At 38.4% G+C, this 24,037-nt stretch overlaps 1 pseudogene; it reads right to left on the minus strand.

Moving 5' to 3' along the window:
- Positions 1–2,838: 2,838 nt before the first annotated feature.
- Positions 2,839–4,237, minus strand: LOC101014678 (annotated as a pseudogene).
- Positions 4,238–24,037: the final 19,800 nt, after the last annotated feature.

The following is a 24,037-nucleotide window of genomic DNA, read 5'->3' on the forward strand; positions in this document are numbered from 1 at the left end:
CTAGAACTAGAAATACCATTTGACCCAGCAATCCCATTATTGGGTGTATACTCAAAGGATTAGAAATTATTCTGCTATAAAGACACATGAACACGTATGTTTACTGCAGCACTATTCACAATAGCAAAGACTTGGAATCAACCCAAATGTCCATTAATGATAGACTGGATAAAGAAAATGTGGCATGTATACACCATGGAATACTATGCAGCCATAAAAAATGATGAATTCATGTCCATTGCAGGGACATGGATGAAGCTGGAAACCATCATTCTCAGCAAACTAACACAAGAATAGAAAACCAAACACTGCATGTTCTCACTCATAAGTGGGAGTTGAACAATGAGAACATATGGGCACGGGGAGGGGAACATCACCCACTGGGGTCTGTCAAGGGGTGGGGGACAAGGGGAGGGACAGCATTAGGAGAAATACCTAATGTTGATGATGGGTTGATGGGTGCAGCAAACCACCATGGCAGGTGTATACCTATGTAACAAAGCTGCATGTTCTACATGTGTATTCCAGAACTTAAAGTATAAAAAAGTAATAATAATAAAAAAATAAAGTTGAATATTGGCCTCCACTGTCTTCTGGCTTGCAGGGTTTCTGCAGAGAGATCCACTGTTAGTTTGATGGGCTTCCCTTTGTAGGTAACCTGATGTTTCTCTCTGACTGCCCCTAACATTTTTTTTCTTCATTTTGAGCTTGGAGATTCTGACAATTGTGTGTCTTGGGATTGCTCTTCTCCAGGAGTGTCTTAGTGGTGTTCTCTATATTTCCTGAATTTGAATGTTGGCCTGTCTTGCTAGGCTGGGGAAGTTCCCCTGGATATATCCTAAAGCGTGTTTTCCAGCTTGGTTCCATTCTCCCCGTCACTTTCAGGGACCTCAATCAATCGTAGGTTTGGTATTTTCGCAAGAAAAGTCCTCTATTTCTTGGAGGCTTTGTTTGTTCCTTTTCCATCTTTTTTCTCTAATCTTATCTTCCTGCTTCATTTCAGTAAGTTGATCTTTAATCTCTGGTATCCTTCCTTCCACTTGGTTGATTCAGCTATTGATACTTGTGTTTGCTTCACAAAGTTATCGTGCTGTGTTTCTCAGCTCCATCAGGTCATTTATGTTCTTCTCTAAACGGGTTATTCCAGTTAGCAGTTCCTGTAACCTTTTGTCAAGGTTCTTAGCTTCCTTGCATTGGGTTAGAACATGCTCCTTTAGCTCAGAGGAGTTTGTTATACCCACCTCCACTTCTGTCAATTCATCAAACTCATTCTCTTTCCATTTCTGTGCCCTTGCTGGAGTGGAGTTGGTGATCATTTGGAGAAGAGGCCTCTGCTTTTTGGAATTTTCAGCCTTTTTGTACTGGTGTTTCCCTTATATTAGTGGATTTATCTACCTCTGATCTTTGAGGTTGATCACCTTTGGATGGGGTTTCTGTGTGTGGGTCCTTTTGATTGATGTTATTGCTTTCCACGTTAGTTTTTCTTCTAACAGTCAATCACCTCTTCTGCAGGTCTGCTGTAGTTTGCTGGAGGTCCACTCCAGACCCTATTTGTCTGGGTACTAGTGGAGGCTGCAGAACAGCAAAGATTGCTGCCTGCTTTTTCCTCTGGAAGCTTCGTCCCAGAGGGGCACCAGCCTGATGCCAGCCAGAGCTCTTCTGTATGAGGTTTCTGTCAACCCCTTTCAGGAGGTCTCTCCCAGCCAGGAGGCACAGGGGTCAGGGACCCACATGAGGAGGCAGTCTGTCCTTCAGCAGAGCTGGAGTGCTGTCCTAGTAGTACCCTCCTTGTCAGGATCCACTGCTGTCTTCAGAGCTGGCAGGCAGGAGCGTTTAAGACTCCGAAGCTGCACTCACAGCTGCCCCCTTCCCCAGGTGCTCTGTCGCCGTGAGGTGGGAGTTTTATTTATAAGCCCCTGGCTGGGGCTGCTGCTTTTCTTTCAGAGATGTCCTGCCCAGTGAAGAGGAATCTAGAGAGGCAGTCTGGCCATAGCTGCTTTGCTGCACTGTGTTGAGTTCTGCCCATTCTGAACTTCAAGGCCTTTTTAGTACTGTCAGGAGAAAACCGCCTACTCAAGCCCCAGTAATTGTGGACACCCCTCCCCCGACCAAGCTCAAGCATCCTAGGTCGACTTCAGACTGCTGGGCTGGCAGCGAGCCAGTGGTTGCTAGCTTGCTGAGCTCTGTGAGAGCGGGACCTGCTGAGTGCGACCACTTGGCTTTCTGGCTTCAACCCCCTTTCCAGGAGAGTAAATGGTTCCGTCTCACTGGGGTTCCAGGTGCCACTGAGGTACAGAAAAACCTCCTGCCTCCTGCACCTAGCTTGGTGTCTGCCCGAACAGCCACCCAGTTTTGTGCTTGAAACCCAGAGCCCTGGTGATGTAGACACGTGAGGGAATCTCCTGGTATGCGAATTGCAAAAACCGTAGGAAAAGCATATTATCTGGGTTGGATAGCACAGTCCCTCATGACTTCCCTTGGCTGGGAAAGGGAGGGCCCCCCAGCCTGCTCCCTGTACTTCCCCACTGAGGCAATGCCCCACCCTGCTTCTGCTCACCCTCTGTGGGCTGCACCCACTGCCTAACCAGTCCCAATGAGATGAACAGGCTACCTTAGTTGGAAATGCAGAAATCACCTGCCTTCTGTGTTAGTCTTGCTGGGAGCTGCAGACTGGAGCTATTCCTATTCAGCCATCTTGCCAGCAGATCTCAATTAGGGAAATTTTCTTAAATTAATTTCTCAAATACATTTTCTAGGTTGTTTACTTTTACTCTTTCTTTCTCAGGAATGCCAATTATTCATAGGTTTGGTCACTTTACATAATACCATATTTCTCAAAGACTTTGCTCATTTTTAATATCAGTTTTTCTTTATTTATGTTAGATTGGGTTAAAAAGACCAGTCTTCGAGCTCTGAAATTCTTTCTTCTGCTTGGTCCAGTCCATTGATAAAGCTTTCAGTTGTATTTTGACATTCCTTAAGTGAGTTTTTCCAATTCCAGGTTGATTCTCTTTTAAGATGTTTTTCTATTTCCTGGATTGCTTTAGAAGTTTGTTTGTGTTGTTTTTATTTAAGTAATAAACATTTATTGAGAATTTTTAGGTGAGTGGTTATCTCCTCCCATTCTTGAGGGAGGAACCAACACTGTAGGAAATCATTGAGAAATCACACACTGTCACAACACCCCTGGCCAACAAAGGGAGGAGAAAAGTAATTCCATAGAAAAGGGGCTGGTGTTTAGCCTTTCTTTATTCAGGAGGAGTTGGGAGGATAGCTGCAGGTATAAGAAACTTTCACATGATACTGGGGCAGGGTGGGGCTGTGCTGGGTTCCTAACTGGCTTCTCAAAAAGCAGATCCACTTTCTCTTTGGGGGTAAAATTCTTGGTTGCCAGGCTAATTTCTTACCCTTAATGAGAATGCCATTACTTCCCCAGGTGAAAGTCTCATCCTGTAGGTTCGGCACAAGATTGTCATCAGTGAAACAGATATGATTCTGTGATGTGATTGTCTTAGAGATGTTCTGGGCTGCCTAATCTTGTTAATTTTGATGTAGCCAGGGTTCTTGCTCAGTGCTTCTCCAAGCATCTTAGCAGCCTTGGCTTCATACTTGGCCTGGGCAATCTTTTGCTGGTGTTCTAGTTTTGCTTTTTCTGCCAAGAACTGGGCCTGCTGGGCCTCCTCCTGGACCACTTGTTTGGCCTCTACAGTAGCTGTGTACTCTCAGCTAAAGCTCATCTCTGTGATGGCTACATCATCCAAGACAAGACTGAAGTCCTTGGCCCTCTCTGGCAGCTCCCAGAGATGAATCAACAGGGATACCTGGGTCCACTGGGTAATCAGCTATGAGGCATTGAACTTACCACACTCTTGAGCACTTTTTTGACAATGGATGGCAACACTCATTCTTTATTGTCTAGCTCTAGGTGATTGTGCATGCTAGGAAACTCCTGAATGTTGGGTTGAGACACCACTCACAGGGATATGTTCACCACCTGCAGGTCTTTTGAGCCTGTTAGGGAGGAAATTTTTCAAGGTCTGGCCAGAATGTCATCGTTAATGGGTTACTAAGACCAGGGGATCCCGAAATGAAGGCTTTGTCCAGAATAGTGTCCTGCTGCATGCCACCGATATGATTGAAGAAGATGGTTGTGTTTGCCTTCCATGGTGAACATGGATTTCTGGACACCATAGGCTACAGTGCTAGCCCCTAGCAACAGCGTCAGTGCCATAACCATGTCCTAGGAGTCAGTATGCAGCCATTCCTCTAAGTCCTTCAAGTTCTGGACCATGTCTGATTCTGAGGCTGTTGCACCAAAGGTCAGAAGGGAGTGCCAGCCCATCACTGCCCAACTCCAGTTTAGGGATTGTACCCTTCGCGTGAGGGTTCAGGTCAGTAATTCTGGCAGGAGAATGGTGTATTGATTTTCAGCCTTGCCTTGGATCTCAATGAGCTTCCTTGCAATCCATGCTTTACATTCTTTATCTGTCATTTCCGTGTTTCCATTTTGGCTATGGACCATTGCTGGAGAGCTATTGTAATCATTTGATAGTATCACTACTTTCAGATTTTTCATGGTGCTGGAATTCTTGCTCTGGTTTCTTCTCATCTGGAGATGCGAGCACTTCTAATTTTTGTAATTATTTTCATGCAGGTAGGATTTTTTTCTTTTTTTTTTTCTGTCCTTTTATCAGCTGGACACTACCATGAGGGCTGTTTGTCAGTGTTTTCTTCTCTGGGATCTGGGTTATTCTTTAAGATTCTGGTAGATTACCATTTGCTTCTTGAATTAAAGCTCACAGACTTGATCTTGAGTGGCTGAGGCATGCTGAATGCCTCTAATCTACCAATATTGGGAAAAAACAAACAACTACTTCTTGTATTCTATGGTTTGTTAGAGAAGGATCTCAGTGACCTGTGAGTCAGTATCAATGACTTCCAAGTTAGAAAATTAAACTATTCTTTCCTCCAGTCATCCTTTAAAAAGCATTTTGCCCCTTTAAACTGGCGTCCCGATTTTAGACAACACCCCACAGAAAATTTGTAAAAATTCAGCTCTCATTCATCTTGTAAAGGTAAGAAAGGTGGTGGATGGGGAGGGAAAGAGAAGACAGGGAGAGGGAGAGAGAGGGAGAGGAAGAGAGAGAGAGGGAGAGAAAGGAAGAGAGAGAGAGAGAGAGAGAGAGAGAGAGAGAGAGAGAGAGAGAGACTGACTGACTGACTTGTAAATGATCTTGCTAAACTACATGCCCAGTGTTGCAGAAAAAAACTAGAGCACTTCTTTCCCCAAGAGTCAATGGACAACAGAGGGATTGCTTTAAAAGACTTTGTAATGTGTCTTTTTTTTTTTTTTTTTTTTTTTTTGAGACAGAGTCTCACTCTGTTGCCCAGGCTGGAGTGCAGTGGCGCAATCTTGGCTCACTGCAAGCTCCTCCTCCTGGGTTGATGCCATTCTCCTGTCTCAGCCTCCTGAGTAGCTAGGATTACAGGCACCTGCCACCATGCCCAGCTAATTTTTTTTGTATTTTTAGTAGAGATGAATTTTCACCATGTTAGCCAGTATGGTCTTGATCTCCTGACCTCACGATCTGCCCGCCTCGGCCTCCCAAACTGCTGGGATTACAGGCGTGATTTGAGTTTGTTTTGATGACTAATTTGTCTTCTAATTCTATTCAACTTCTATGAAAACAGGAGGAAAATAAAAAGAAAATATTTAAACCTGGGTATGTTTTAGTTGGAGTACTTGCAGCTTTCAAAATTCCAGAGTAAAATTGTGACATTTCAGATTTTCACTGCTTAGGGCACAGACAAAATGGAGGAAAGCAAACCAACAAAAAAACCCAGGGGTTGACTTTTATTCTGAGAAGCTGTTAACCCCACATGTTGAATTTTACAGTTGCCAATCTCCCCAGTCTTCCAACCATCAAAAGACCTATTTACAACCATCAAAAGACCTATTTACAACCAAAAGGAATATTTAACATCTTTTATTAATTCGCTTTCTATCTAGGACTCAGCACAATGCATGCTGGAGGCTCATGTGCTGATTCATGGCGGAAGGGAAGAGGCTTTATTTCATACAAAGAAATTGACCAGGCTGAAGGCTGTGTCCTTTACACAGCTAGTATTCTACTCTACTGTGTCCAACTCAATGAACTGCTGGCATTCTAATTATTTGGGCCTGAAGATTTGGCCACTTAGGTTAAATTTCAGACAGGATTTCTTTTAAATGGAGTAGATGGTCAGACATTTGAATATGGCAGCAGAAGACTAGGAAGCAGAGCACCCTAATTTCGGTGGGCAGAGGGGTATGGCTCCATGTAATTAGTCCACTTATAACAAGATGCCAGTGATTAGTTGGTAAGTACTAGAACAATATTCAGAGGAGAATTCTGAGGGCATATCCAAGAAGGTCACTTCAGGATCTGGCTGTAGTATCAATAGGTAACCTTGGTTCAGGGCAAGCAAGCAAAAAGGCTAATGTCCAGTGATAAAGACTAAGTAATCTAGCAGAAAGCTGGAGTTGAGAAGGACACTTGGGTGTCTAGAGTTCTAGATTCTAGATTTCAATGTGGGCACACCTGATGCCAAATCTATGGTTGTGAGATCCATTCCATACTCTATGACCTGCTGGGCTAAAACTGTTGAAACAAAGTACTGTGTAGTTCAGGACTGAGTGAGGAATAAGCTGGACAGATCCTGGGGGGTAGAAAGCCCAAGTAATTCCAGATAGAGTGATTGGGCAGCTACAGGCTGAAGCAGTGTTCTCCCTGACTAAATACTTTGAGATGGTAAAGGAATGTCAACTAAGCTACCCCTAACCCCATGCCATAATTATAAGGTGCTTATGCTGTGTCAGACACATGGATTTTCTGACTTGATCCACCCCTACTCCACACAACATCCTCAGCCATATGTGCTATTGTTACTAAGATGAGGAAACTGAGACTTAGAGAAGGGAGATGATGGGTCTAGGATGCCACAGCTAGGAAATGACAGAAAATGCTTCAATGTTCAAAGTCGAGCAGTTTGACTCCAGAAAGTATACACCTAACTGCTATGCATACTCCCTCCTATTTACTGGGACAACCTTAGTGAGCACAGAGCAAAAAGTTGCCCATCCCTCTGGTGCTGATGAAGATCCACCCCTCTCACCACCTATTATTTCAAACTAGGCGTTTTCTTTAAAAAGAAAACAGCTTTATTGAAAGATCATTCATATAACATTCAATTCATCCATTTAAAGTGTATGATTCAATAGTTTCTAGGATAGATATGCACAGATATGTGAAAGCATCACCACAGTCAATTTTAGAGCATTTTGATTACTTCAAAAAGAAACTCTCATCTTTTAGCTATATCTCCCAATCCCCATCTAATTCCTCACCCTTAGCCTTAAGCAACAATGAATTCACATTTTATATCTATAAATTGGCTTGTTCTAGACCCTCATATGAATTGAATCATACAATATGTACACATTTGTGACTTTTTTTTAACTTAGTATGTTTTGAGGTCTCATTTAAGTGGTAGCATGTATCAGTACTTTATTGTTTTTGATAACTGAATACTATTTTATTGTAGAAATATATCACATTTTGTTTCTGTTTGGGTTGTTTCCACGTTTTGGCTATCATAAGTAATGCTATGATACATATTTTTGTACAAGTTTTTGTGTGAACATGAACAAAACATTTTGTTTCTCTTAGAAGAGAAATGAAAACACCTAAGAGTAGAAAATGCTTTGTCAGATGGTAACTCTAGGTTTAATTGTCTGATGAATGGCCAGACTGTTTCACAGTGGCTGCACCATTTTACATTCCCACCAGCAATGCATGAGGTTCCAATTTTTCCACATCCTCACCAACACTTATCTGTCTTCTTGATCCTAGCCATCCTAGTGGGTGTGAAGTGATACCTCATGGTGTTGATGTGCATTTCCCTGATGACTAATGGTGTTGAACATATTTTCATTCATGTGCTTAGTAGCCATCTGGAGAAATGGATATTCAGATCATTTAAAAAATTGATCTGAATAAACATTTCTTTCATTTTATTAAGCTTAATATAGTATTGATACAAGTCCCTTAGATATATTATTTGTAAATGTTTTCTTCCATTTGGTGGGTTGCCTTTTTATTTTACTGATGGTGTCCTTTGCAGCACAAAAGTTTTTAATTTTGATGAAATCTCACTTATTTTTTCTTTTGTTGCTTATGACTTCTATTTCGTATCTAAGAATACTTTGCCAAATCCAAGTCATGATTTGTTCCTATGTTTTCTTCTAATTTTGTAGTTTTAGCTCCTACATTTAGGTCATTGATCCATATTGTTTAAATCTCTATATACAGGGCATGTTACTTTTCCTGAGTTCTAAGAGAGTCCCTAAGTTTTTATAAATAGCAAATACTACCCACATTCATGCCTGGGTAGTATTTCATGCCTGTAATTCCAGCACTTCGGAAGGCCAAGGTAGGAGGATTTCTTGAGCCTATGCATTTGAGACCAGCCTGGGCAACATAGTGTGACTTTGTCTCTACAAAGCATAAGCAAAATTAGCCAGTGTGGTGTCATGTGCCTGTGGTCCCAGCTACTTGTGGGGCTGAAGTGGGAGGATCGCCTGGGCCCAGGAAATTGAGGCTGCAGTGAGTCATGATCATGCCACCAAACTCCAAATATAGCAGACACTATATTTTCCTTTGAACACTAGACCAATTTATAAGATGATGATTTCTCATATACTGGAGTTTGGTTAGGATCTCAAGAAAAAGACAAGTAATAAAGCCAAGGTGGGCATGTCACCTGAGGTCAGGAGTTCGAGACCAGCCTGGCCAACATAGTGAAACTCCATCTCTATTAAATACAAAAATTAGCTGGGCATGGTGGCAGGCACCTGTAATCCCAACTACTCGGGATGCTCAGGCAGGAGAATTGCTTGAACCCAGGAGGCAGAGGTTGCAGTGAGCCGAGATCACGCCACTGCACTCCCGACTGGGTGACAGTGAGACTCCATCTCAAAAAAAAAAAAAAAAAAAAAAGAAAAGAAAGAAGAGCAGGGCTTTAGCTCTCTATCTTTCACACTATTATTTGTGTTTATTTTGAAATACACTTGCAACCACTTGACTACTGAATTCAGCATAATGGAGGTATATAACATGGTGAAGAGCTATAATTGTGTTTTCTGTAATATACAGTTTGAGATACAAGAACATTTTAAAATTTTATTATGAGATTTTATTTATTATTTTTCAAACAAATTAGAGTTTGATAAAATATTTAGAAAGAGCTGGATAACTAACCCAGCACACCATGCACCTAAAGTGAATTCGACTCAAATAAATACAGTATTTTTTTTTTCAGCAAATGACCTCTGCCTGCAAGATTTATCAAATTAATGTGGAACAGCTCTACAGGAGCAAGGTAGTAGTCCTGTTTCACAATTTTTTGGACTTTTCACTGTAGGCTGAGGGAAGTATGGAGAGGAATATATTTCATTTCCAAGGGGAGGTTAAGGAAAAAAATGAGTTTGTTTTAGGTTGACAGTGTATGACTCAAAAACTGAAGCTAAAAAATGTAAAAGGCAATAAAAACAAAAATTTTACTTGAAACTACGATTGTGGAAATTAACTCTGGCTAGTGAAGAACTAAAAGAATCCTTTAGAGTTAACTGAGTTTGTTCAACCATAAACCATAAAATGACTTCTCATATCATAAACTAATTACAAAAGGGCCAGAGTCATCTTGGAGTTTTAAGGGGATCTCCACAGATTAACTGATTTAGGTAGGATTTGGAAATATGAAATATTATTACTAAAATCTATACTGAGTAATGTACCTGAAAATCACAAACAAGTGATATTTAAGTGGTAAAATGTATATTCAGTGCTGGAGTAGATACAGGTGGAAAGGGAGAAATAATGGTCAATGGTGATATCTGGGTTTCTAGATTGCAGTGCCGTTCCTCAAGATATGGGAGAGGACCTGTGCCATGGGCTGAATGTTTTTGTCCCTCCAAAATTCATGTGTTGAAAACATAATCACCAATGTGATCATACTAGGAGATAGGGCCTTTGGGAGGTGATTAGATTATGGTAGAGGAGACCTCATGAATGGAATTAGTGCCCTTTTAAATGAGACCCAAGAGTGCTGCCTTTTCCCCTTCACCATGTGAGGAAAAAGCAAGAAAGCATCTTCTGTGAACCAGCAAGGGAGCCCTCACCAGACACCAAACCTGCCAGCACCTTGGTGTTAGACTTCCCAGCATCCAGAACTATAAGAAATAAAATTCTGCTATTTATAAGGTATCCAGTTTGTTTATTTGTTATAGCAGCCTGGACAGACTGAGAAAACCCATTTGGGGAGAAATGACCATGAGTTTACTGGAATTTATTGGATTTGATATGAATTTTAAACATTGAAGAAGAAATATGTGGAGAACCTGTATATCTGGAACTCAGAAGAGGATTTTTTAGCTGGGAATATGTCTTGGAGTCCCATCACGAACATAAAATTACCTATGGAAAAATATAAACAAAAAACAGAGTCTGCATTTAAGCCTTCATATTTTTAAAATATTTAAAGCCAGATAGAAAAGTAAGAGCTAAAAAAGAAGATTTAGAAGGAGTGGCCAGCAGGGTAGAAGAAAAACCATGAGAGAGTGGGAAAAGAGAAGTCAAGGTTAAATGTTACTGAGAGGCCAAGTAAAATGAGGTCTTAGAAGTGCCCACAAAATGCAAGGGAAGGTCACTGTTGATCTTAGTGAGAGCCATGTTGATGAAACAGAGCATGTTAAAGACATGCTGGAGCAATTAAGAAGTGGAGATGGTAAAGTCTGTAATTTGCTCCAACTGAATGGCAATACCATTACCTAAGATGGTAAAGAGGTCCAGATTGGGTCCTCATTTGAGATGATTGGTTTGAAGAAAAGAAGACAGAGCAATAGCTGGAGGAGAATATTTGATTCAACTAAGTTATTTTGATTTTTTTATTTGAAATATGGAAGCAATTTTAGCATGTTTGAAAGCTCATGGGAAATGTGAGGTAGAGAAAGAAATTAAAGACATAGGCAAGGGGATTATTAATAGGTTAAGAGACAAGCAGTTATGGGATTCAGAGTACAGGTAGGAGAATATGTATTTCATAGTGGGAACAGCTCCTCCATGTAATGGGTGGGATGGGGGATAGAATGAAATAGGGGATGAAACGAGAGGAGAGACAGGAGGATGAAATGTGTAGGTTTACAAATATGGTGGTGGGTGGGAGTTCTAAATAGAAAACTAGGTTTAAGCAGCTGGGCCTTTTGATGGCATGTTGAAGGCTCACTGATCATACATTTACAATACTTCTGAGCTGCCTGGTTGGATCATTTTCCTCAGCAGTGCTCAACAATTTGAGTGCAGACAGAGGGAAGACAGAGAAAGAAGTTCAACTAGGAGGGAGTATGGCATGACATTCAAGAGAATCCAAAAATTAATATTTTTGCCTCCAATACCACAAACTGTATCTTAATCTAGCATTATGTTAAGGGTGCTATAGGAATAAACTTTTCAGGGTTTATATTTTGTTGTCATTTTAAACCAGGTTTTGTCAAATCTGGTATTTCTAAGAGGCCCTGATAGTCCCTGTAGACTAGCATAGACATGTTGACTGATTCTGTTATATAGAAAGAGTATTGTGATATCATCATAATTATTAATAATCATAGGCACTATCTTCAATTGATAGCTTATTCTGTGCCAGACTTTGTTGGATCATTATAGATTTTTCCTTAACTCTCCCAATGACAACATTATGATTATCTCTAACTGAATTCAAGACATTTTTAAATAATTCAAATGATTTTTCATGATAATGTATCAAAATGGTAGCAATGGAATGCATCCAGGTGCATGTGACACCATGTTCAAAATGCAAAGAGGGCATTAGATCACCAAAACTCTACATGCAGGAAATAAACTGAGAAAGCTATTCAGCTGAAATGAAAGGAAAAATAACTCAAAGGATGAAATCAGGAGCACAGAGGGTAGAGCCAAAGTCATGGAGATAGCAACAGATGCAAGTGGAGCGATGGATAGGGCTATCTTCTGGCTTGATGGAGAAGTGTGTTGTTTCCACCAATAATATAAGTGGAACTCCTGGCTGACAGATTAATTTCTCTCTACTTGCTAAAAGAAATAAAAGTACTTCTTACACTGTGTAACCATGTCTGGATGATACATAAGTCCAACAAAAAATGGGTCTTTCCCACCTGGTTATCCCCCAACCTGAAATACTCTTTCTTCTTCTTATAGAATCAATGCAAACACGACCTCCTCTCACACCCCTTTTCTGATTCTTTCAGGTAGAATCAGTTTCTCCCTCCTCTGTGCTTTCTTGAAACTTTGTACAGAGTTTTATTGTTGTACTAACCACATTATTGTAAAGTTATACATACACTTGTTTCTCCCTTCTTCTCCTTAAGAAAGAATGCATTCTTCCTAAGGTTTCATTTTACTCACTCAAAACTGAGTCTCTTTTGTTCACTTCATGCCTGGCATCAAGCATGGTGCCTGGACATGGTCATAGTTTGATGTTTATGAGATGAATGTTCACAGTTAACTGCATTGACTCTGAAGACAGACAGGCCCCTAAGAAGAGAATATATTGAGGCCTTTCTCCACCAAGACACCAAATATTTTTCTAGGCATTGTTCAAGTTGTTTCAGAGTTCAAGTCATGTACAAAAAGAATAACCAATCACTTAGCAAGAATGATAAAGAACCCAAAGAAAAATTCTGAAGCTTTGTCTTTTCACCTTATGATAAATGTAACTGAAAAGACAGTTTAAAAATAGTCCAGAATTCAAAATACCATCTTTTCAGGCAAGCAAATGCTGAGGGAATTTTTTAACACCAGACCTGCCTTACAAGAGCTCCTGAAAAAAGCACTAAATAAGGAAAGACTCTTAGCAGTCATTGTGATAACACACTCAAGGACACAGACCAATGACACTATAAAGCAACCACACAAATCTGCATAATAACCAGCTAACAATGTGATGACAGGACCAAATTCACACATATCAATACTAACCTTGAATGTAAACAGGCCAAATGCCCCCCATTTAAAAGGCACAGAGTGGCAAGCTGGATAAAAAAGTAAGACCCAATGGTATGCTGTCTTCAAAAGACCCATCTCACATGCAATAACATCCATGGGCTTAAAATAAAAGGATGAAGAAAAATCTATGAAGCAAATGGAAAACAGAAAAAAAAGCAGGGGTTGCAATCCTAATTTCAGACAAAACAGACTTTAAACCAACAAATACAAAAAATAAAAATAAAAATAAAGATGAAGGGCATTACATATTGGTAAAGAGTTCAATTCAATAAGAAGACCTAACAATACTAAATAAATATGCACTCAACACAGGAGTACCCAGATTCATAAATCAAGTTCTTAGAGATCTCTAAAGAAACTTAGATTCCCACAAAATAACAGCAGGAGACTTCAACACACAACTGTATTATATCATCAAGGCAGAAAATTAATGAAGATATTCAGGACCCAAACTCAACACTGGACCAAATGGACATAATAGACATCTGCAGACTTCTCCAGGCCAAAACAACAGAATATACATTCTTCTCATTGCCACATAGCACATACTCTAAAATCAATCACACAATTGGACACAAAACAATCCTCAGAAAATTAAAAAAAAAAAAAAAGAAAATCATACCAACCACATGCTCAGACTACTATGAAATAAAAATAGAATTCAATATGAAGTAAATCACTCAGAATGATACAATTTCATGGAAATTAAATGACCTGCACTTGATTGACTTTGGGGTAAATAATAACATTAAGGCAGAAGTTGAGTTCTTTGAAACAAATGAGAATAAATATATAACATACCAGAATCTCTGAGAAACAGCTAAGGCAGTGTTAAGAAGGAAATTTACAGCTGTATACCCCCACATCTAAAAGTTAGAAAGATCTCAAATTAACACTCTAACATCACAAGTAGAAGAACTAGAGAAGCAAGAGCAAACCAACCCCAGAGCTCCCAGAAGATAAGAAATAATCAAAATCAGAGCTGAATTGAAGGAGACTGAGACATTAAAAACCATGGAAAACATTAATGAATCCAGGAATTGGCTATTTGAAAAAATTAATGATATAGATAGACTGCTAGCTAGACTAATAAAGAAGAAAAGAGAGATCATCCAGATAAACACAATTGAAAATGACAAAGGGGATATCACTACAGACCCTACAGAAATACCTATAACCATCAAAGACTACTACAAACACCAGTATACACACAAATTAGAAAATGTAGAAGAAACAGATAAACTCCTGGACATATACATCCTCCTAAGACTGAATCAAGAAGAAACTGAATCCCTGAATAGACCAATAATGAGTTCCAAAATTGAATTGGTAATAAATAGCCTGCTAATAAAAAATCCCACAAAAAACAACATCCCAGGACCAGATGGATTCACAGCTGAATTCTAACAGATATACAAAGAATAGCTGGTCCCATTCCTGCTGAAACTATTCCAAAAAATTGAGGAGGAGGGACTCCTCAACTCATTCTATGAAGCCAGCATCATTCTGATACCAAAACCTAGCACAGACACAACTAAACAAACACAAAACTAAGCATCAAAATCCTTGATGAACGTAGATGCAAAAATCCTCAACAAAGTACTAGCAAACTGAATAGAACAGCACATTAAAAATCAAATTAATAATGATCAAGTAGGCTTTATCCTTGGAATGCAAGTTTGGTTCAACATATACAAACTAATAAATGTGATTTGTCACATAAACAGAACTCAGGAGAAAAACCACATGATTGTCTCAATAGATGCAGAAAAGGCTTTTGTTGAAATTCAACATTCCATCATAAAACCCTCAGAAACCTAGGCATCAAAGGAATATAGTTCAAAATAAGAAGAAACAGCTATGACAAACCCAGAGCTAACATCATACCAAATGGGCAAAAGCTGGAAGCCCTGCCCTTGAAAACAAGCATAAGACAAGGTTGCCTTGTCTCATCACTCCTATTCAACAAAGTATTGGAAGTAGGGGCCAAATCAATCAGGCAATAGAAAGAAATAAAAGGCATCCAAATAGAAAAAGAGGAAGTGAAACTACCCCTGCTTACAGATGACATAATTCTATATTTAGAAAGCTCCATAGCCTCTGTCCAAAAGCTACTTGAGTTGATAAACAACTTCAGCAAGGTTTTAGGATACAAAGTACATGTAAAAAATCAGTTGCATTCCTGTACACCAACGACATCCAAGCTTAGAGACAAATCAAGAGTACACTTCCATTTACAATTGCCACAGAAAGAAAATACCTAGGAATATATCTAACCAGGGATGTGAAAGATCTCTACAATGAGAATTACAAAACACTGCTCAAAGAAATCAGAGTCAATACAAACAAATAAAAAAAATTACATGCTTATGAATAGGAAGAATCCAATATCATTAAAATGTCCATACTACCCAAGGTAATTTACAGATTCAATGTTATTCCTATCAAACTATCAATGACATTCTTCACAGAACTAAAAAAAACTATTTTAAAATTCATATGGAACCAAAAAAGAGCTCAAATAGCCAAGGCAATTCTAAGTACAAAGAACAAACCTGGAGGCCTCACATTACCTGACTTCAAACCAAACTGCAAGGTTACAATAACCAAATCAGCATTGTACTGGTACAAAGACAGACACATAGATCAATGGAATAGCATAGAGATGCCAGAAGGAAAGCTGCATACCTACAACCATCTGTTTCCTTGACAGAGCTGGCAAAACAAGCAATAGGGAAGAGACTCTCTATTCAGTAAACGGTGCTGGGATACTGGCTAGTTATTTACAGACAATTGAAACTGGACCTCCTCCTTATAGCATATGCAAAAATCAACTCAAAATGGAGGAAAGACTTAAATGTAAAACCTAAAACTAAAAATTCTGGAAGATAATCTAGGAAATACCATTCTAGACATAGGAACTGGCAAAGATTTCATGGCAAAGATGTCAAAAGCAATTGCAACAAAAGCAATTGCAACGAAAGCAAAAATTGATAAACAGGATCTAATTAAACTAAAGAGCTTTTGCACAACAAAAGTAACCATCAATAGAGTAAACAGAGAGCCTACAGAATGAGAGAAAATATTAGCAAACCATACTTCTGAAGAAGGTCTAATATCCAGAATCTATAAGAATCTTAAACAGATTTACAAGAACAAAAACCAAACAACCCCATTACAAGGCAGGCAAAGGACATGAACAAATACTTTTCAAAAGAAGACATACATGCACCCAAAAAGAATATGAAAAAATGTTCAACATCACTAATCATTAGAAAAATTCAAATCAAAACCACAGTGAGATACCATCTCACACCAGTCAGAATGGCTATTACTAAAAAGGAAAAATACCACAGATGCTGGTGAGGTTGTGGAGAAAAGGAAACACTTATACACTGCTGGTGGGAGTGTAAATTACTTCAGCCATTGTGGAAAGCAGTGTGGTGATTCCACAAAGAAGTAAAAACAGAATTACCATTTTTATTAGTCTGTTTTCACACGGCGGATAAAGACATACCAAGACTGGGCAATCTACAATAGAAAGAGATTTAATGGACTGACAGTTCCACGTGGCTGGGGAGGCCTCACAATCATGGCAGAAGGTGAAGGGGACTTCTCATCTGGTGGTAGACAAGAGAAGAGGGGTTAAATTACATACCTAAGATCGTACAACTGTAAATAGCATCTGGATTTAATCTTAGACATAAGATCTGCCTCTCACAGTTTCCATATGTTTCTAATGTTTATCAGAACCCTAAGAATTGACAAAACTGGAACCAGAATGTAATGGAAAGACTTCATGGTAGAGGTAATACTCAGACAAAATTTGACAGAAGAGTGAAAGTTTACCAAGCACAGCACAGTAGGTACCCATAATATTTTCCAATTAATAATCAGTTGAATTATTAATTAAGCTATCTTCAGCAAGCATGGGGTTTTTAAAGACTCTGAGTTAGTTATGACTGTTGGTTATAAGACTCATAAATGCAAGTCAAACTGGATTGAAGAACAAAAAGAGGTAGGAGTTATTTATTAGCTCACAGTCATGGTAAGATTAACAGACTATAACAATGTGAAGAACAAAAGCTCCCTGTCTCTGCTTTGTTTCCGTCTGTGATGGCTTCATTCCTAGTCAGACTCCTTCCACATTTGTGGAAAACTGACCACCAGGTACCCCAGGGTCTCACACTGTAAGAGTAGCCATCCAGGAAATAGAACTCTGTGGCTGGAGCAATGCTAGGCAATCCCTGTATTATTTCCTCTTTCAGGATGAGGAGTTGGGTTGTGGCCAAATGGTTGAGTTCTGGCCAAGAAAAGATGAGTAAGAGGGATTAAAGCCACTTCAAAACCACTTTCATAAACCACTCTTGATGCCTTCTAGCTCTCTCTCTTCCCTTTATCATGATGTCTTCACGGCCGCATGATTCAGATGGAGAAGCTACAACATAGTAAAGTGGAGGCCAACCAGAATTGGACATTTTGTGAACCCAAAAAATAAAGTTTATTGTTGGGAACCGGCCCCCAAATCTGGCCATAAACAGGCCCCAAACTGGCCACAAACAAAATCTCTGCAGCACTGTGACATGTTCCTGATGGCTATGACACCCACACTGAAGGTTGTTTGTTTACTAGAATGAGGGCAAGGAACACCTGGCCTACCCAGGGTGGAAAATCTAAGGTGTTCCTGAACCACAAACAATATCATGAGCGATCTGTGTCTTAAGGACATTTTCCTGCTGCAGATAACTAGCCAGAGCCCATTCCTTTGTTTCCCATTTTAGTTAATCTATGATCTATAGAAACAATGCTTATCACTGGCTTGCTGTCAATAAATATGTGGGTAAAACTCTGTTTGTGGCTCTCAGCTCTGAAGGCTGTCAGCCCCCTGATTCCCACTCCATACTCAATATTTCTCTGTGTGTGTCTTTAATTCCTCTCGTGCTGCTGGGTTAGGGTCTCCATGACCGAGCTGGTCTCGGCAGTTTATTATCTTAAACCACTGAGATGTGAGGTTTTCTTTGTTTCTTCAGCATGGTCTAGCCTATCTAGATTAATATAAACACAATTTTCCCAATTTTCCAAGGACTAAATCTCTACTAATTTGGACTTTTGTCCAACTTTGCAATAGCTCCAGCAAAGCTAATCAAATATTAGGAGAGATCATTCCCCATATGGTCTGAAATGGGAAAAATAAAATTGCCCTACATTCTTCCATGGCCATTACTGATCTTTTGAGAGATGAATTACTATATATCGTGCCCAATTTCCTGGATCATTGATAGAGCACATGCTCACAAGTCTACCAAGAGCTACAAGAATTGTCATTCTGAAAAAAGAAGTTTGGTCACTTTTGCCAACACAAATTTATTGGACATTTGTTAGTCCAGTTATCAAGTATTTTATTAACCTAAAAAATTTTCTTTTATTCACAACATTTTCATGTCTGGGAATTTATGCTACTCAATTTAGTGTGTTTGTTCAAATATAGACGGGCTTTATGTAAATTCCTTATTTTTCAGTAGCACTGCAATCTGGCTTTGTTTCTTTATTAAATATTAATACATTTATCTTGGGGAAAAATTAATTTTTTTCTTTGCAAATCCTACAGAATTGAAAAGTTAAACTCCAGAGATTATGATTCGTATTGTACTTGGGCAATCTCATCTATAATAATCCAACGCTGGGACCAATTTTTATTACAGAAAATCTTTCTTACACTGAAGAAATAGGGCTGGGAATGTTAGCATACTGAGATCATAGGAAAATCCATTCTATTTTTCATACTACAGTATGAAAAATAGTTTTTTCAGTACAAAGAGAGCAGACATAGGTTTTCTTTCTTTAGTGACATAGGTTTTCTCTATTTATGAATTTCAGATATCTCTGGAATGTTCTATTTCCGCAATTGGACAAAATTTAAAGGCAACTTCTTTCAAGATTATTGATTTTTTGGGGGGGCAATTGCATAGTTTTGCACTTCCGGTGTTATGGTGTAGACATTTTACTAGGGCTGGACAGAATTTTACAAAATACATGAGACTCAAAAAAGCAGATTTTTGTGCAGAAATAAATGCCCAGATTAGTAATATAGGTGATAAATTAGTATTGAAAATTTCAAACCCACAGGAATTTGAAAAAAAGAAGGATGCTTGTACCCCCTTCATGTAGTTTTATTACTTTTAGCATCTTGCCACAATGGCTCTGTCTGTGTATGTGTATGTATGTGTGTGTATACAAGTACATACACAAATACACACATGTGGATATATATAAGCTTATGATACTTCCTTTTTTCTAAATCTTCTGACAACAGCATGAGGACATCAAATCATCTATCCACTAAATACTTCACTATGCATAACCCAAGAACAAGAATATTTTTCTCCCTAAACAGACTTAATACCATTACCACACTTAGGAAAATAAACATTAATGCAGGAATATCATCAAACATGTAGTCCAGACACAATTTTTAATATTGTCCCACAAAAGTCCCTTATAGTTTTACTCACTTAAAAAATAAGAATCATTTTAAGATATAGACATAACATTTACTGTTGTATGTTTTTAGTCTCCTATAATCTAGAACTTTCATTTCCCTTTTTTCTTCATGATACTGGATTTTTTTGACAATTCTTGGCTAGATGTCCTACAAAACATTCCAACCTTGGATTTTTCTTACTGCTAGATCTTGGTTAAATTCAGATCACACATTTCTGGCAAGAATGCCAAAAAGATGATGTGTGTCTCATACTGCCCATATTAGAAGACACAGGATATCAGGCATTCTACTATTGGCCATGGAACCTTGACCATTTGGTGAAAATGGTAACTGTTGGATTGCTCCATTGTACAATTTTCCCTCTGTAATTTGTTGGTAATCTGTTGGGTGACATTTTGAGATAATGTGAATTCATTGTCCAATGCTTTTTCATCCAGTAGTTTTAATATTTATTGATGATTCTTGCTTGGATCAATCATTATTATAATGGATGTTACAAAATGTGATTTTCTAATTCCATTATTCCTTCTACATTTGCTATTAGACATTCCTTTTTAAAAAAGTTTTCATTTGTTTTATCTTTTCTTTCTATGCATTATATATATTTATATAGTGTTCATGTTTAATATCACCGTGGACTCATGGATTATTTAAGTCTAGTTGTTCTTATACATTATGATTTTATTTGTGCTGCTTAAATTATTTCAAATTTGGCCAGGGGCACAACTTCAAGCAAACTCTGCATTTACTTGACAGAAAAACAATATTTTAGCACTCACTTGATTTCTGGTTTAACAAAATGCTTAAATTACCCTCCCTGCTCCAGCCACAGAATCAGTCATATACCAAAGAACAAAATAAAACAATAGTTTTATTGAGATGTATCTTTCATATCATACGATTTGCTCATTTAAATACACAATTAATTTATTTCGATGTATTTAACATAACAAGTTAATTTTTTAGTTTTGTCTTCCCAAAAAGAGGCTTCTAGCCATCAGCAACACCTGCTATTGTCCTCCAGTCTCCAAGTGGTTGTCTCCTCCAAGACAGCTCTAGGCGACTACTAATCTACTTTCTGGTTCTATAGATTTAGTCAGTTTTGGGTATTTCCTATTAATGGATTGATACAATATGTGATCTTTTGTAATTAGCTTCTTTCACTTAGTATAGTTTTCAAAATTTCATCATATTATAGCATTTATTGGTACATCATCACTCCTTTTAACCTAAGTAAGGTTTATATTGACTTAATTCCCAAAAAATATGAGACTATGTTCCTATATAGCTCCATTCTATCTTCTCTTTTTGTGGTATTATTGTTTGCATATTATGTCTATATATGTTATAATAAAAACCTGAGAACAGATTATTATAATTACTTTATATTATCTTATATTTTTAATGAAAATGAGAGAAGAAAGTAGAACAAGCAAATATTTATAGACATTATAACATCAACTTTCTTTACTCTTTCTGCTTGTCATTTCTTTCTGTGAATTTATGTCACCATCTAATGAACATTTCCCTCTTCTACACTTGTTTCTATCCACAGTTTTGTGCTTTTATTGTCAAAGATATTACATATCTAAATGTTATTGGGCTCAGCAATGTAATTATATACATACCGTTTTATAGGTGGAATGCATTTTTCCAATCTGTCCTTGCTTTGGTCAGTTGGAAGTTAGCAGGAGTATCTCAAGCAGTAGCTTCAGTCATGCTTGCACAACTGCTGTTCCTCTTATATACTTCTTTCATCACCATGAAAAAAGCTTCCCTGATAGCTGTTGTCTCCAACCTAGCCCCACAAGTAAACATTGTGTCCAAGACTAGCCTTTTCCTTGTTCTGGAAAAGGTTTTTTGTTGGGACCATACTCTGAGGAGGCAGAAATAAGGGAGATAAGAAATTCTCAATGAATTATTGGGTTAAGAAACCCTTTATCCCTCCTCCTAGTAGAACATCAACAATACCACTTTTTGGATATTGCTAACTAGTATATTGGATCTTCTCCCTTGTTTACTGTTTCAACCTCTGCAAAGGAGACAGTAACATCCAGTACCAGTACTCTTCCCATCTAGCCCCTTGACAGATGTGCTCCCTTGTAGAAAGCTTTCCCTGAGGGTCATTAGAAACCTTGGATGAGTGCCTGAGAAGTGCCAGTTTTTTCTCTGATTGCTTTTCACTGAGCTTCTTCCACCCACCCACACCCACACTGTGTAGTGCTCAGAATTTAGCCCAACCAGCACGTGCCTTTCTCTACCACCTGGTCTTTTCCTCTATTCATCACATAAACATTCCAGCAAATATCCCCGTTACACAATTATCTCCATACCACCAAGCCTCAAGTCTGGTTTTTCTTTTGTTAGAGGGGGAGAAAATACTATATTCTGACAAAACACAAATCTTTTTGCTCTTTAGCTAAATATCAAGTCCTCTTTTTTATTCCTGAAGTCTTTAGCTGTTTGACTTTTTAAAAAATCAGGCTCACAATGAATAAATCCATATTAAAAACAGTGTTTAGGGCCAGGCGCAGTGGCTCACGTCTGTAATCCCAACACTTTGGGAGGCCAAAGTGGGTGAATCATGAGGTCAGGAGTTGGAGACCAGCCTGGCCAACATGGTGAAATCCCTCTACTAAAAATACAAAAAATTAACTGGGTATGGTGGCGGGTGCCTATAACCCCAGCTACTTGGGAGACTGAGGCAGGAGAATTGCTTGAACCTGGGAGGCAGAGGTTGTAGTGAGTTGAGATTACACCACTGCACTCCAGCCTAGGCAAGGGTACGGGACTCCGTCTCAAAAAAAAAAAAGAAAGAAAGAAAGAAAAAGAAAAAGAAAAAAGAAAACAGTGTTTATCTCTAATTAAAACATTTTCATTATCAGCTTTCTCTTCTAACTTCTCCTGCTGTTTACAACAAAAGAAACCACTGCCTTTCATCTGAGGCAGGTTTCTATAAAGGAACAATTTATTTCACTTCTTAACCCAACTCCATGAATTCCACATTTATACAACATGGTTCATCTCAGCATATCAGATCATGATATTTTCATGGTTCATCTCAACATATCAAATGATGATATTTTAAGATTCCACTTATCTTAGAGATGACTAAGCCTTGTTAGAATGCACTGAGGATGGCACCAGGAAAACTTCATCTTTCATTTTGACAGTGTGATATAGATTTCTAAGAAAAAGTGCAGCACTAATGTATAAATATCTTTAAGAACTAGAACTTAGGGTAAAGCTAATGGGTAATGGAGCTGGAAAGAACAATGAACTTATTACCTATAGGTTGTTTCATCACTAACTCTCCCTAGTTGTTTAAACTGAAGTCTTTATTTTGTCGTAATTCGAGAGAATAGCGAATTATAATGTGTCTGGGTTGTCATGTTATTTGAAACATTTCAGTAGGTTACTAGCCTAGCATGGTAATTACAGTTACATTTCTAAGGATAACTATGAAGAGAAATTCTGAGTTACAAATGTACATATGGTGTTTACTGACTATTGGTGGTAGCCTCTGTCTAATGCCTTAAAAAAATGTTGTATAGGTTTTTCATTATGGTCACTAGCTATGTGACTTTCGGCAAGTCACTTACACTTGTTAAACAAGAGTTTCCTCATTTGTAGGAATAGACTAATAAGACAATTCAATTGTTATAAGGATGAATTAAGCCTGGCATATATCAGAAATCAATAGCTGTTAGCTAAAATTATTATTATTATCAACATATAAATACTTATTGGGTATCCATTTCATGTCTAACACTAGGCTAGGTTCATTGGTGATTGTCAGAGAAGCAAGAGACATGATTCCGACTTTCAAGGAATTAAACCTTCTGTGAAGAGAACAAGATGAGACCAGGTATATTAGAGCCCAGTGCTCTCTGCAGGGTTTCTAGGAGTTGAGAGCAGGAATAGATCAGTGAGTTGGAGTAGATAAAGTGGAGGATGGAGACCTCTATGGGCCTATCATGAAGCATAAGTTTCTCAAAATCTTAATCCTCCTCGTGAATTTATGAAAGCAAGTTATACTATATACAGCAGAGATGATAGATTTGGGGCTTACTACCAAGACAAGAGAGAAGAGAATATTTAACAGGAGATGGTGATACTTCCAGAGATGCCGTACTGACAGTACTGCATAGGGTCTTTGCAACACAAGTTCAGTCCTTTCCAACTTTGCTACGAGATTTACAGGTAACACTAAATTTTAGAATAACATTACTGGAAACTTTATGGTACATGCATTAAGAGAAGCTGCTATTGTAGTTTTTCCCATGATATGTATGGAAAAAGGAAATCTATTGTCATTCTATTAGAGCTATTTTAATACTCTAAGCATATCATTTGTACATTTGATTGTAAGCCATCAATAGGAGCTTTCAAGAATGATTTTTCTCAGCAGAAAGAAGATGCAGAAGTGTTATAGTAA

This window comes from Papio anubis, chromosome 11 (assembly GCF_008728515.1).
Source record: "Papio anubis isolate 15944 chromosome 11, Panubis1.0, whole genome shotgun sequence".
Classification (NCBI taxonomy): domain Eukaryota; kingdom Metazoa; phylum Chordata; class Mammalia; order Primates; family Cercopithecidae; genus Papio; species Papio anubis.